Source organism: Pipistrellus kuhlii, unplaced genomic scaffold (assembly GCF_014108245.1).
Source record: "Pipistrellus kuhlii isolate mPipKuh1 unplaced genomic scaffold, mPipKuh1.p scaffold_m20_p_9, whole genome shotgun sequence".
NCBI classification, from domain to species: Eukaryota; Metazoa; Chordata; class Mammalia; order Chiroptera; family Vespertilionidae; genus Pipistrellus; species Pipistrellus kuhlii.
The window spans coordinates 34,645,072-34,659,723 of record NW_023425595.1 but is presented as its reverse complement, the minus strand read 5'-3'; the positions used below and the strand labels follow the sequence as shown (position 1 = coordinate 34,659,723).

General features: G+C 56.6%; 1 protein-coding gene across 1 annotated transcript in view; it reads left to right on the top strand.

Annotated features, from left to right (window-relative positions):
• Positions 1-6,797: 6,797 nt before the first annotated feature.
• GDPD5 (glycerophosphodiester phosphodiesterase domain containing 5) overlaps positions 6,798-14,652 on the top strand; it is a 91,293-nt gene continuing 83,438 nt past the window's right edge. Inside the window, exon 1 of the mRNA XM_045577914.1 lies at positions 6,798-7,593. The gene's annotated coding sequence lies outside the window, so the exon portion shown is untranslated. The remainder of the gene's footprint in view (positions 7,594-14,652) is intronic.

Genomic DNA, 14,652 nt, shown 5'->3' with positions numbered 1-14,652 from the left:
AACTTAACTGGCCAGGGCTAGAGTTTTATATTTTATTTGTGTGTGTTTTGTTTGTTTGTTTTGTTTATAGGTAATTTTTAGTAAGTACTTAACATGTTTTCAGTTTAATTATTATTCTTACTAGAGACCCAGTGCATGAAATTCATGCACTGGGGGGGGGGGTCACAGAAGGGGTTCCTCAGCCCAGCCTGCCCCCTCTCTCAGTCCAGGAGCCATCAAGGAATGTCCTACTGACAGCTCTGTGGGAGGCAACTGGGCTGATCAGGGGAAGGCACCACCCCATCACCTTGCTGCTGCCACTGCCAGCTGCCACAGCAACCAAAGTGTTTTCATCAACACAGACTCCAGTCCCTTCACCACGAAAAAATGACAACTTTCTTTGGGCATTTTCAAGGCGTCTTTTTCATAAGATATGGCATTTCTTTCTTCTTCTTTTTTTTTTTTTTTTTTTTTTTATCCTCACCTGAGGATAATTTTCCATTGATTTTTAGAGAGCATGGAAGAGAGAGGGAAAGACAGAGAGAAACACCAGTGTGAGAGGGACACTTTGATTGGCTGCCTCCTGCATGAGCTCTGACTTGGGCCCGGCCAGAGAGGTGCCTACAAACTAGGTACATGCCCTTGATCAGAATCGAACCCAGCTCCTATGGTCCACAAGCCGAGGCTCAATCCACTGAGCCAAACCGGGTAGGGCAGGATATGACATTTCTTAGCCATCCAGCAGGACCTTCGTTTTTTCCTCCAGGAGTGAGGTGGAAAAACCCTAGATCACCTTCTTGGATTCTTATTATCCAAGTTACCAAGAGCACTGCGAGTGGCATACGGGGAGCTTAGCCCCTGAGCGGTCAGAAAAGGTATTTCCTCTGTATCTCATGTGCAGAGGTGGGACTTTTGGCACGTCATGGCTGGCAGGACCTTCTGTCTCCATTCTGGACCTGGGCCATCCATGGCTTGCCTCACCTTGCATGCATTCCCCTCCCGCCCACCTGTGCGCACAGCCTCCTTCTGAGCAGTCATGATGTTAAGATGTCCCAGGCAATTTGCATATTACCTCTTCATGTATGTGTGTGTGTGTGTGTGTGTGTGTGTGTGTGTGTATGCTTGAATGTGAACTGATCAGTAACTTTGTAATCACATTGATATCTTTGAGGATCCCATTTTATCCCCTACGTATAATAATCTTTTCTTTAACTACCCAATACTTTTTTCTTTTACTTTATTCCCACCCCCACCTTTGGCAACCATCATCTTGTCCTCTAAAAGTATACTTTTGGTTTTTGTTCATTCATCTATTTGTGTGCTTTTTAGATTTCACATATAAGTGAGATTATACAATATCAGTCTTTCTCTGCCTGACTTACTTCATATAGTATAATACCCTCTAGGTCCATCCACGTTGTTGCAAATGACAAGATTTCATTCCCTTTTTGTTGTTGTTGTTGTTAATCCTCATCGAAGGATATTTTCCCATTGATTTTTAGAGAGAGTGGAATGGAGGGGAGAGACAGAGAGAGAAACATCGATGTGAGAGAAACAACTGGAATTGTTTCCTCTCGACCAGGGCCTGGGATTGAGCCTGCAACTGAGGTTCATGCCCTCGATGGAATTGAACCCAGAAGCCTTCAATCCGGAGACCATGCTCTTCTGACTGAGCCAAACTGGCTAGGGCAAGATTTCATTCTTTTTTATTGCTGAGTAATATTTTATTGCATATGTGTACCACATCTTTATTTTATTTTTTTTAAATTTATTTTATTGATTTTTTACAGAGAGGAGGAGAGAGGGATAGAGAGGTAGAAACGTCGATGAGAGAGAAACATCAACCAGCTGCCTCTTGCACACCCCCTACCGGGGATGTGCCCACAACCAATGTATTATACATGCCCTTGACCAGAATCGAACCTGGGACCTTTTAGTCCGCAGACCGACGCTCTACCACTGAGCCAAACCGGTTTTGGCTATGTACCACATCTTTAAAAAAATTATTGATTAATTGATTTTTAGAGAGAGGGGAAAGGAGAGAGAGAGAGAAACATCAATTTGTTTAAAGAAATTTGTAAACATATAAAACAATGCCACTCTTAATAATTTTTTGTTTTTGGAAAATATATGTCTTGTAAAAAATATATGTTAACATTTAATAAGATTGCTATTAAATTAATTAAAATTTTGTAAATGTCTCCATTTTAATTTATAATACTTTAAATACAACATAAACTATATAAAAATAATTTATCTGTGATCTATAATTTTGGGCTGTGAAAATGATTGAGAACAAAGTTTGTAATTATTCTGCACTGACCAGTATTACCCAGCAGGGGGCAGCAGAGGCAGCCAAATGAACATGTCGCCACCAGGTCTCTCTTCATCTGTATCACCTTTGTGGGGCCACTGCTTTCCTCTATGCTTTAGTCACACGGAGGCTGAGGCACAGAGAGGGAAGGTGACTGGGCCAGGACGTGTGTGTGGTGCCAAACTCAAGTGTCACTTTCCCTGTGAGGCTGCCCTTGATGCACCCTCCCCTCCCCAGCAGCCTCCTGTGTCCACAGGGCACTCGGCACACACCACTGCAGAGCGCCCTCGGACCGGACACCCCTTGCTTGTCCAGGCCCTGGGTGCCCAATGCTTGGTCTCAGCTAAGAAATTACTGGTAAATGTGGGATGAGCTTGGGGCATAGAGAGGCGCCCTATCCCTTGCTCTCCCGAAGCTCATACTCTGGTGGGAAACCTGACCCACAACCAGCCCAAGATCCAAGGGATCAACGTCCCAAGAGAGGCCCAAAGGGCTAGCAGGGTGGCCGGCTCCAGTGGACAATATTATGCCTTCCCCACCCCCGCCCCCCAGCAGGGTTGGTTGGGCAGGGTCCCCAGAGGGGTCAGCCTGTGTCCTGGGCTTGAAGGATGGAGAAAATGCCAGTGGCCGAATGGGCCACACACAGGCAGGAGAGCTGGGGGAAGGATTCGGAGCTGGCAGAGGCAGACCAGCGGGAAAACAGGCTGTCCTGTGAGGGCCCCAAGGTCAGCTGTCTACAGACACTGCCCGACAGTGAGCTGCAGGAGGGCAGGGCCACACCTGCCCGATGCTCCATGGGTCCCCTGCCAGCACCGAGCTCAGCGCATGCACAGAGTGGGTACACAGAGTGGGTGCACAGAGTGGTGCACAGAGTGGATGCACAGAGTGGTGCACATAGTGGGTGCACAGAGTGGGTGCACAGAGTGGTGCACAGAGTGGTGCACATAGTGGGTGCACATAAGGATTTGTTGGAAGCAGGCCTCGAGGGGCATAACGCTTTATACAGACCGGTGCCCCTGCTGAAGAGAGTGCTAAATCCCTAACGTAAATGTCGGCACAAAGTGGATGTTTATTTGCCGCAAACATGGGAAGCTGGGCAGCAGAGCCGAGGCGGCGAGCAGTAGCGGCACCGTTAGCTCCCGTCCGGCCAGAATGTAAGGAGGGGAAGGTTCTCGGAGGGGGGGGGGGGGGGGCACCGCTGACAAGGGCGGCCTTTTCCGCAGCCCCAGAGGCCCAGGTTCAGAGCCTCCTCGGAGCCCTCCCAGACACCCCGCCCCGGCCAGGCCCCCGTCACGCCTCATGGGCCTCTCCGGCTGCATAAAGGCCCGATTCTTCCAGGTCAGGAGACCTCCTCCCCCCAGGAGGGCAGCCGGAGGTGAACGTGGGCGTTTGAGAACTGTTGGCTGGTCACCCCCTGGCGACCTTGGGCACTTCCCTCTGGGGCCTCCGGGGTCACGGAGGGTCTGTTCTGAAAGCCATCTTTTATTCTGGCCTCTGCTCCCCGGACCTCTCAGGGGGCTCTCACAGCAGGGGCTGTCTGAGAGCCTCATTCATCTCCCCTGCCGAGCTCTCCCTGGGGCCAGGCTGCACTCGGCTGGGTGGGGGTGGGTGGGAAGGCTCTGCCACAGAGGTGTGGGGTCCCCAGGCCAGAAAGGCGTAATGACAGAGCCTTCCAGCTGCGAGATTCCACACCAAAGACAGGCTCCCCAGAGGAGGAGACACTGATTGGAGAGATGGGGCATTCATTCCGTAATTACTTACTGAGTACTTACTAGTGCCAGGCTCCGAGGACACAGCAACGAAAAGGCAGACGGGCATTTGCCCCAAGGCATCTTCCCTTCGGTCCAGCAGGGAAGTAGGAACTGACTCAGGAGAGAAGGGGAAGACGAGGGGTCAGCAGGAGCAACCACATCCGGGGGAGAGATGATACCCTGCTTGTGGATGGAGCTGACTGGTCTGAGGGGAAAAGGAAGTGGCCTGAAGATGAGGCTGCTTGGCAGAGAGCAACAATGGAGAGTCTGCAACACCAGGCTAGGGACTTGTAACTTAATCATGCTGACAGCTGAGAGCCACAGAAGGTCCTACACAGAGGGAGAAGTTACAAGGTTCCTTTAAAAATATATACATATATTTTTTTATTGATTTCAGAGAGGAAGGGAGAGCGAAAGAGAGAAACGTCAATGATGAGAGAATCATTGATCAGTGACTCCTACACACCCCACTCTGGGGATCAAGCCCACAATCCAGGCATGTGCCCTTGACCAGAATCAAACCCAGGACCCTTCATTCCACAGGCTGACACTCTGTCCACTGAACCAAACCAGCTAGGGCACAAGGTTTTTGTTTTGCTTTGTTTTTCTTTATTGCTTAAGTATTAAGTATTATGTATGTAATATGCCCCCCCCCCCACCACCACCACCTCTACTCAAGCTCTCACCCTCCTGGTATCTGTGCCCAAAGAAAGCTTTTTTTTAAGAATATATTTTTATTGATTTCAGAGAGAAAGATGAAAAGGTCAAGGATGAGAGAGAATCATAGACTGGCTGGCTGCCTCCTACACACCCCTTACTGGAGATGGATGCTGCAACCCTGGCAAGTGCCCTGATGGGGAGCTGAACCATGACCTACTGGTTCATAGGTCAACGCTCAACACTGAGCCATTTGGTTGGGCGGGTTTCTTAGCACCATTACCAAGCTCAACACATAAGACAAGTGCAAGCTTCCTGGGGCCGACCTGCCCACCCCGACCCTGGGTTTGGCTAAAAGAGGCACCCCCACTCCTGGCTGGACTTCAGCCTCCAGCTCCACCTCTTCCTTGTGCTCCCAGCCACACTCAGAGGTTGGTGTATCGATAGGGAGGAAGAGACAGAGTGTCTGGGCCCAGGACTCACTGAGGACTCAACCCTTAACCATACAGGCCCCCCATCATTCGCCTTTTGTGGGCGTTGGGTGTTTTCATGCTGTCTGCTTTACCTGCTTTCCCATATCCATACCTGGCAGAAAACTTCCCAGAATACCCCTCTGACAGCCAGTGAGTCCAGATTTAGGATCTTTAAGACTGGGGCTTCAGCATGACCCTGCTGAGTTCAGGGTCAAGAGCAAGACCCCAGCAGAGTCCTGGGCCCCTGGAATAAAATCTGAAGTCCTTTCTGTCTGGCCCCGTCTGCCTCTTCACACTGCCCTGAGAGCTCTGGTCACCTCAAACTGGCCTGGCTCTCCAACAAAGCAGCGCTCTCCCTCTCTTCCAGAGTTTTGCCTACACTGGCCTCTCTGCCCAGAGCACTGGCCATTCCCTGAGGTTCCCTCCTAACCTAGCTAACCCCCACCTCTGGCCTGAACTGCCTCTCACTCCCTCGGGGAAACCTCTCCTAACCTCCCAGAATAGGCCAGGGGTCCCCAGAGGTGTTCTTTCAGAGCCCAGGCCTTTGCACATGCCGTGTCCTCCGGCAGGAATAGACTTCCCTCCACCTCTGCAGCCTGGCGCCCGCCCAGTAGCAGCACCTTTATTGCGCTTTTACAGATGAGGCACCAGAGCCTCAGAGAGGTCCAGGAACCCGTTTGAAGCCACACAGCTGTGCCTGGAGTGCTGCAGTGGTCAGTGGGTCATAGCCTGGCCCAGCTATAGGGTCTTGAGAACATCATTTGGCCTCTCAATGCTTTCGAGGCCTCACCAGTGAAACGGGGTACCTCTGCGTAAGGCTGACCTGTGTGAGCCTCTATTCCTTTGCTCTCCGGGCCATCCATTCAACTTTCGCTCCTTCAGACAGACATCAAAACCCTGCAAGGCCCGCTCTGTGCCCGGCCCTGAGCAGGGTCCTGGGAACTCCATGGGTATGAAACAGACATAGCTCTTGCCCCAAGGCGCTTGGGGAGGACGGGAGCAAAGGGCAGAAAGGTCACTCTCAATCCTCTGCTGATAATGACGTTCCTCCCCGCGTAAGGAGAAGTGGGAAAGGCTTAGGAGAGATCCCCTGTATTTTCAAAACTTCGTTTTCGCCGCTCCCTGAAGTCTGGATTTAGAAGCCGGGGAGGGTGAAGAGTATTGTGGGGGCTGTCTCACAATCCCGGGGGGCTCCTCTTATCCTGGGGATTCCACTACCTCGGATAACACACCTGCACCCTGCTTCTTTCCCTACCTCGACCCCCCGCTCCATCGCATGACTCCTTCTCTCCCATACAAGGCGGTCTCCACACCCCGGTCCCCCGCACATCAGTCCTTTTCGCTTCCCCCTCCTCCTCTCCACCTCGCCCTCCATTCAGGTCCCCAAACTGCCCCAGCCCGGGCATTGTCCTCCCTCCAGCCTCGCGCCTCCCCGCTGGCCCCGCCCCCTTCAAGGTAGAGGCCGCAGAGCCCCGCCCCCCTCCCCGCTCTCCTATTGGCCCTCGTCCCCTGACGGCGCTGGCGGAGGGCGGGCACCTGGGGAGCGCCCCGCTCCTTGCCCTGGTCCGGACGGTGGGTGGGGCCTCGGGATGGCTCCGCCCCCTCCGGGCGGGGCCGCGCTGCTGGCTCCGGGGGCGCTGGGCGGCGCTGCCCGGCTCCGCGCTGCTCTGCCCGCAGCTCCGTGGGGGTGGGCGGCCGGGATGACAGCGGTGGCGGCGGCGGCGGCTCGGGGCTGAGCGCGTGGCGTGGCGCCAGGGGAAGAGGAGGAAGTGGAGCGCGGCCCGGAGGTCCACCCCGTTTTGCAGCGCGAGCCGACTCCGGAACCGGGAAGACTTCCCCGCCGCCGGGCTCCGGCCCCCGCGGCTCCCCGCCGGCGTCCCGACCAGCCAGCCCCGCCGGCCCCGGCCCCCCCGGCATCCGCCACGGGACGCTTACCCGACCCCACGGTCCGGGGCGTCGTGGCCGGGACTCCCGAGCCCACGACCCTGATCCGGTGCACCTGGGCGGGACCCCGCTCCTGGCCCACCCACCCACCATACGGGTCCACCGCCGCGGGTCGATCCCAGCCTTTTTGCAGCGGCTGTCGGAGCCCTCCGTCCGGGGACAGCGCAGGGGTCCCCAGGACCCCGACTGAGTGCACAGGAGCCCGGACACCCTCAGCCTCCTTCCCTGAGACCTGGACCTTCAGCGGCTCCCCACCCGGCGCTCCGGACCTCCAGGCGGCGAGCGCCCAGGAAGCCCCTGCCGGAGTCCAGCGCCCCCTGAAGGGTCCCGGACGGGCTGGACAGTCGGACCGAACTGGACCCGGGGGGTCCTGCGAGCCGAAGCTGCCACGGTCCTTGCACGTTGCAGGCGAGGGGCTTGGTGCTTCCGCCGGAGAAGAGCACAGGGCCCCCCTGCCCCGGAGCCCGAGCTGCAGGTGAGAGCCTCCGGATGCCGGGCTGAGCGGCTGCCCAGCCATCGGGGCGGGGACGGGCCAGCGGCGGTGTGTGCCCCGCACCGGCTGAGGCTGGAGGGCGCGGGGAGGGGAGGAGGAGAGAGAAAACGGGCACTTGGGGAGCCCCCATTGTGTGCGTGTCCTTGCTCCACCCTCGTGCAAGTGGCCCCTCGTTAAGTCACTCTAATACCCGATGAGATAAAAGGTGCCCTTTACTGTTCTAGGGGCTAACAGATCGGGGAAACTGAGGCTCCGTGGGGTGGAGTGACCCAGCTGTTTTCACTCTGGGGATGATGAGACTGGGAGGAGGGTTAGGTCGCAGGTGGGAAGAAGCACAAAGTGAAGAGGAAGAGAAAGGAAGTGGATAGCCTCTGGGCAGGACTGTGGAAGCGGTCAAGGTGGGGCCCTGTGAGACAACCTAGAGCCCATCCTGAGGCCCAGGAGGCGGCTTCTGCTGGCTTCCTTCCCTCCCGTCAGTGGCCTATGGCCGGGCCACCTCCCAGGACACGGAGTGAAGGGCAGAGGTGGGAGACTTCCCACCTTCACAGCTTCCCCCCTGTGGGCCTCTCTCCCTGGCCTGGACTCCGGGGTCTCTAAGGCACTCTGGAGGTCCTGAGGCAGGGCTTATGTGTCGGGGAACTCCCTGTAGGGGCCCCCATTAAGAGAAGACGAGGCCCTCAGCACGCACCCAGCTCACTTCCTTCACATTACCGGCCAGGTGTGTGGGGGAGGCTGCGGGGTGAAGGAAGGATGGAGTGTGTGTGCCAGCTGTCCCGGGGCCTAGAGCAGTGAGTGGGTGATTGACCCGCAAGGACGCTTGAGGAAACCTTCCCAAATATCCTGCAGGGTACCCACTCCCCCTCCCCATTAGCATCTTCTGGGTAGGTGGCCGGGGGGTTTCCCACCCTGGTGTGAGGTCAGGGTGACCACACGTGACGCTGTTGTGAGAGTCTGTGTGGTTGGAGCTGGGGCCCAAGACGGGGCCGGCAGCCTCCTCGCCTTTGGCCCAGACTAAAGACCTGACCTTAGCCTCTCCTGGCAGGGGGCCCTGCCAGACACCTCTGACCCTGGCGGGAGGGCTTGCTCAAGGTTTCAAGGCTGGGGCTGTCAGGCCTGGGGGCAGTGTCCCAGGTGTCTGCATTTCCAGGCAGGGCTTCCTTCTGCTACCCACCCTCCCACCCCCCCACCCCCCACCCCCGGGCCATGCAAAGGAGAGGGGTGTTGTGAAAGAGGGCTTGGCATGGATTCTGGGGGCTCTTGTCCTGGGTGGGGTGGGGGAGGGGACATGGCCTTGGTCTGAGCCCTGTGGCCTTGGCTGGGACTCTCTAACCCCTGCTGTGCCCAGCCTCCAGGAAAAGCCGCCTGGGAAAGCCCCTGGGAGGTGGAGGAGAGGGGAGAGGTCAGCTCAAGACTGGAAGCTCCATCCCTGGCGGGGTGGGGTGGGGGGGGATCGTCTGCAAGAGAAGGTGACAGAAGGGCTTGGGATTCCCCCCAATCTATGGAGATCCAGATTCTCCTGGTAACCCTGCCTCTCAACAAAGCTCCTTGTTAATGACATCATCTCACACCCGTGATCTCATTTCACGGTGTGATGGGAAGAACCTGGAATGAGGTGAACAGGGTTGGGGAGCCACGTGGGACCTCTCAGAGGCATCCGTGGCTCCCAGGCTCACCTGTAAAATAGGGTCAAGGCGGGCTGGCGTTATCTGTTCTGATAATGAGGCCATGATACCTGGCAGACTATCAAGAGCTAAAGAGGGTGTGTGTGTGTGTGTGTGTGTGTGTGTGTGTGTGTGTTTGCTTGCCACGACTAGGATGGTTATTAATGGCTACAGCGTGTGGGAAACTGAGGCTCAGAGAGGTGAAGCCACTTGCCCAGGGCCTTTGGGTTTCTTCAGCACCTGAGTGCCAACTGCATGCCAGGTGGTCTGGAAGTCACCCAGATGGAAAAGGCAGTGCGATGACTCGCTCACAGCCGGGTGGGCTGAGCGGCTCAGACAGGGAGCGGTGAGACAGACCAGGTGGGCGTGCGTGCGCTCTGCCTGCCTCCCACTGGCCATGTGGCGTTTGGGCACATCACTCCTCGGAGCCCCCACTTTTGCTCCATAAGCTAGACTGCCTCCTTCATGAAGTTGTGTGAGGAGTGAGTGAGATATAAATAAATATATGGCGCTTGGCAAGCTATCTGCTTTCTTCCCTACAAGGAAGGAAGCTTGCATTGTGACCAGGAAATCGGGAAATTCTCAGGCTTGCTCTGCTGGGCCACCTTCCTGGTCTCTGCGTCCTCTGGAACCTGCTTGGGGACCCTGGATTCTGACCCCCCACCCCCACCCCAGGGCCAGGGTTGTGGGAGCTGGTACTCATTCCCTCTGGCTCTTTGTCCCGCCTCCCTTAGGCACAAAAGGGCAGTGAATAATTTATGGGTCCCCTCGCACGGAGAGGCAGACTCAGAGAAATTGCTCTGTGCCCAGATGAGCTTCTGAACTCGCCCCAGAGGAGCCGGCTGTTGCTGTCGGTGCTATATGAAGTCTTGGCGATGGGGCAAGGGAGGCAGGACAGGAAGGAAGGGACCTGCTATCTACCTGGGCCCCTCGCCAATGGAAACCGAGCTGGCTGGGCGAGGGGCAAGCGGTGGGCCTCTGATTCCGAATGGGTGATGGGAAATGGCAGGGACAGGCCCATTTCAACGAGTAACCCTGGAAGGCTCACCAAGGAGGACGGTGTCTGAGTTGGGGCTAGAGGCAGATGGCTGTAGTCCCGACATCCGCTGAAGGTTGAATCCTGGCTGTGCTGCTAACTCACTGAGAGAAGAAGCAAGACACCTGACCCTGCCAGGCTGCCATTTGCTCCTCCGCAAAATGAGGGCAGTTCTGGGTGGCTGTGAGGCCGCATATGTGAAGCATGTGGCACCAAAGGTACTTAGTGAAAGGTGCTTCATTGTGAACGTGAACCTGGGGGTGGGCTAATGGCAGGGGCGGTGGGATAGGGAGGTGGGATAGGGTAGTAAGCAGAGAAGTGGGTGAACTCTGAGGCAGTGGCACCCGGGTTTATGGGGTCAGTGAAGGGGGTGGAGAAGAGGGAGGGTCACCAGATGCCAGAGGGCCTTGAATGTCAGACAGAATTCACATTTCAGAGAGCAGTGTGCAGCCATAGCCAGTTTGGCTCAGTGGATAAAGTGACAGCCTGTAGACTGAAGTGTCCCGGGTTCAATTCTGGTGAAGGGCATGTACCTCGGGGGTAGGCTCCATCCCCAGCTGGTCCAGGCTCGTGCGGGAGGCAACCAATTGATGTGTTTCTCTCACATTGATGTGTGTCTCTGTGTGTCTCTCCCCTTCCCTTCCACTCTTATCTAAAAATCAATGGGAAAATATTCTCCGGTGAGGATTACAAAATTAAAGAAAAAAAGCATCACGGAGTGCCCACTGAGAGCCCTCTGTGGCTCCTGTTGTCTGTAAGTTGGAGACCGGTCTCCTTCGTTGCGTCTTCAAGGCCTTGCCCACACACTGCATGGGCCCCTGGCTCACTGCTCACCACTGTCTCCTAAACACGCCACATGTAGCCTCAGGCCTGCGTCTGTGCTTGTGGGGTTCCTCCCGTCAGAGCTGCCATCCCTGCCTCTTCTCTGCTCATCTCCCCATCTGCTGGGGCCCGAGTCCTGCCATGAACAGCCCTGGATTATCCAACCCACTGCTGAGCCTTCACCACTTCCTATGAATAAACAGTACCTACCACTGCACCACATTTCACAGTTTGCACGATGCATTCGCATGCTCATTTGTAACACTCTGATGATGATATTAACAGCGGCGATAGCTTTGAGTACGTACTTACCATGAGCCAGACACCGCTGAGCGCTGTTCGGACACACTCATTCGCCGCGCGGGGAGGTAGCTGCTGTTTCTCCAGAGACGGGGTTTGGCTCCGAGGAGTGCGTTGTCTTGCTCAAGGCCGCACGGGTTAGACAGAGGGGCGTGAGGAGTCAAACCTGTGCTCCTATCTGGGACTAAACTGACAGCTTGGCAGCTTTTAGAAGATATCCCGTCTCCCCAACGGGGGCCAGGTACCTTGAGAGCATGCTTCACACGTAAAAAGCCTTTTCAAAGCGAAGGAAGGGCAGTGCTGGGGCCAGCCTGGGCCCAGGAAGGAACCCTGGCTGGGCACCCCAGGCCCTGGGCCCCGGGCCCCGGACGGGCTGGCTGTGTGAGTCGGCCCTGCGCTGTGTCCTGTTTTCCCACAGGTGAGCAGGGCGGTGTCCAGTCGCCCGGCGCTCCAGCGTCTGCAGTGTCCTCCGTGACCCCAGGAGGCGGAGGAGACCGCGGCACCGGGGCCAGAGGATGTGGTGTGCTGGGCGGCTGTGATTCTTGGCCCGGCGGCTGCGGGGACAGCAGGCTCTGTCGTTGGCTGCTGTGGTTCCCGAAGAAGGGCGGTGCCTGCTGCTGCCGGCAGCACGGTCATTAGCAGGGCAGAGAAGACCCTGAGAATTGGGAGCAGCTGGGCCAGGCCGGGTTGGCAGTGCCAGAGGCAGACTGGCCCGGCCACAGTGGGGTCACTGGCAGGGCAGCTGGCAGGGCAGCCGCTGCTCCTCGCTTTGCAGCCTCCAGAGCTTTGTGGGCTGAGGCATGGCCTTGCTCCTGTCCCGGTGGTCCTGGGAGTGGAGCAGAGGGATCTAGCCAGGCCCCGAGCTGCCTCCTCCTAGGAGCTTGCAGGCCTCCTCCCACCCTCCTCCTCTGCAGACCCTGAGCCCTCACTCACTGACGGTGCTCTGTGGATCGGGGCTGTGTAGATCTGCTTTCCTTGCCAGCCGGTCAGAACTAGATTCTACGCCACCCCATCTGCCCCCCCCCCCCCCTCCTCAGAGTGCCTAGCAGCGTGCCTGGCACCAAGTGGCAACCCCTGGGCAGGGGGGGCCGTGTGAGTTGACCCTTGAGCAAGCTGCTCCACCTTCCTACTTGTAAATAGGCCCGGTAATAACCGTGTTGTGGGAGCTAAGCGGGGTGATGGGAGGGAGAGGCTGCCTCAGCCTGAGTCCTCCTGCCTGCCTTCTTGGTAGCCTTGTGAACAAGTGACTCAGGAGGAAGTTGATTGAAGTCAGGCTGGTGATGCCAGGAGGGAGGGTGTGCCAGGTGGCAGGAGGGAAGACTCTCCGGAGGAAGACACGTTGCCGAGTGGGGAGGACTCTGTCAGGTGGGGTTTATAGAGCTGTAATTCCCATCACCTTCCCGGTGAGCAGGTAGTGGAGGGAGAGGAGGAAGGCTCTGAGCTGAGTGTAGGGCAGGGAGCGGGATGTCCAGGGCCCTGGTTACTCTCAGGCTGTAGCAGCAGGGATGACCCAATTGGGAGGAGCCATCTGGGCCCAGCTAGCAGATGCTGGGCCGAGCGAGTCCTTCCTTAAGCAGCATCCATCTTCGATCTCTGTCTCTCTCTCTCTCTGTCTCTCTCTCTCTCTCTCTCTCTCTCTCTCTCTCTCTCTTTCTCTCTCTCTCTCTCTCATCAAAAGTGTAGTCTGTTGGGGAAACAGACATTAAACAAGTAAACACACAGATACAAGACTTCGAAATCGTAAAGGGTAAGCCCCTGAGGTGGGGCCAGTCCCATCGTGGTCTGTGGATGGTTGGTGGTAAGGGGTAATGCTCAAATCACAGCCAGGATGCACATGCTAGTAAAGGATTTAACCTCTCTGGCCCTCGGTTTCCCCACCTGGACAACGGGACGATTAGAGTAGGGATGTCGAACTCAATCAGAGAAGGGGCCAAAATCTAAAATCCAGCCTAAATCGTGGGCCGAATGGTTTACTGAACAGTCATAAACTGTCATTGTGATGGAAATGCAGTGGAGTGCAGTGATGACAGCGCGGTGCGGGCCACATTGCAAGGCCTGGCGGGTCGGATTTGGCCCGCGGGCCTTGTGTTTGACACATGTGGATTAGAGCACCTATTCCATAAGGTGGCGGTGAGCATTAAATGAATTACACAGGTAAAGCCTCAGAAAAAAATGACCCAGCACTTAGGAAGTCCTCGGGGCGTGCTAGCTGCCATTGGCTGTATCTCTGGCACCTCGCAGAGCGCCTGAAGGAGAATCGGAGCTTGGGAATGGGGACAGAACGGATCCCAGGGAAAGGGCAGGTCTCTGTGCAGTGAAAGCAGGACAGTAAGCAGAGAAGGACACAGAGACAATGGCCGCACAGATGTGGCCGGGAAGGCCCCGGGCTGGGGCTGCGTCTGGTGCTGGACGAAGGACATCGGGAAAGGCTTCCGGGCGGTGGTGCTCCCCGTGCTGAGCTCGAACTTGGCGTTGAACACACGCATGTGCACACGAGCACAGGCACACACACACCCTGGCACTGCTGTGAGGCCGGCGCTGGAACTGAGCTCAGAAGCGAATGGGTTCTGTCTCGGGGCAGCCAGCGAGGGTAGAGCTTGGGAAGTCCCGGGTCTGCGGGTCTCCACAGGCCTTCCTTCCCCGCTGCCCCTCTCACACCGCCTCGCCATCTGTGACATTCTGTCTGAGGGCACGAGGAAGGCAAGAAAGCAATCGGGGAGGGAGTGTGGGCTGAGATCTGAGGCCAGATCTGAGGCCAGAACGGAATTCGCAGGCCTGGCTCCCCGGGCACCCACCGGCACAGGGGTCTCCCAGCACTAATCCCACAGCTGCTTAGCTCTGGATGAGAGGACAATATTTTTTTTATTTTTGAATGTCATGAGGAATTCCTCTCACCCTCCCAGCAGGAGGCTCAAAGGAACGTTTTCGTCTACTGACCGGGGAGCCAGGACCCCCCAAGGATCTTAAGAGAGCTCCCCCCAGAGGCACCCGGACGTCAGGGTCTCCTGGTGCTGCTGTGGGCCTTGAGGAGCCTGTTTTTTGCCTGTTTTCTTCTCTCCTTCAAGAGTGTGGGGTGAGCCCTGGCCGGTTTGGCTCAGTGGATAGAGCGTCGGCCTGCAGACTGAAGGGTCCCAGGTTCGATTCCGGTCAAGGGCATGCACCTTGGTTGCGGGCATATCCCCAGTTGGGGGTGTGCAGGAGGCAGCTGATGGAAGTTTCTCT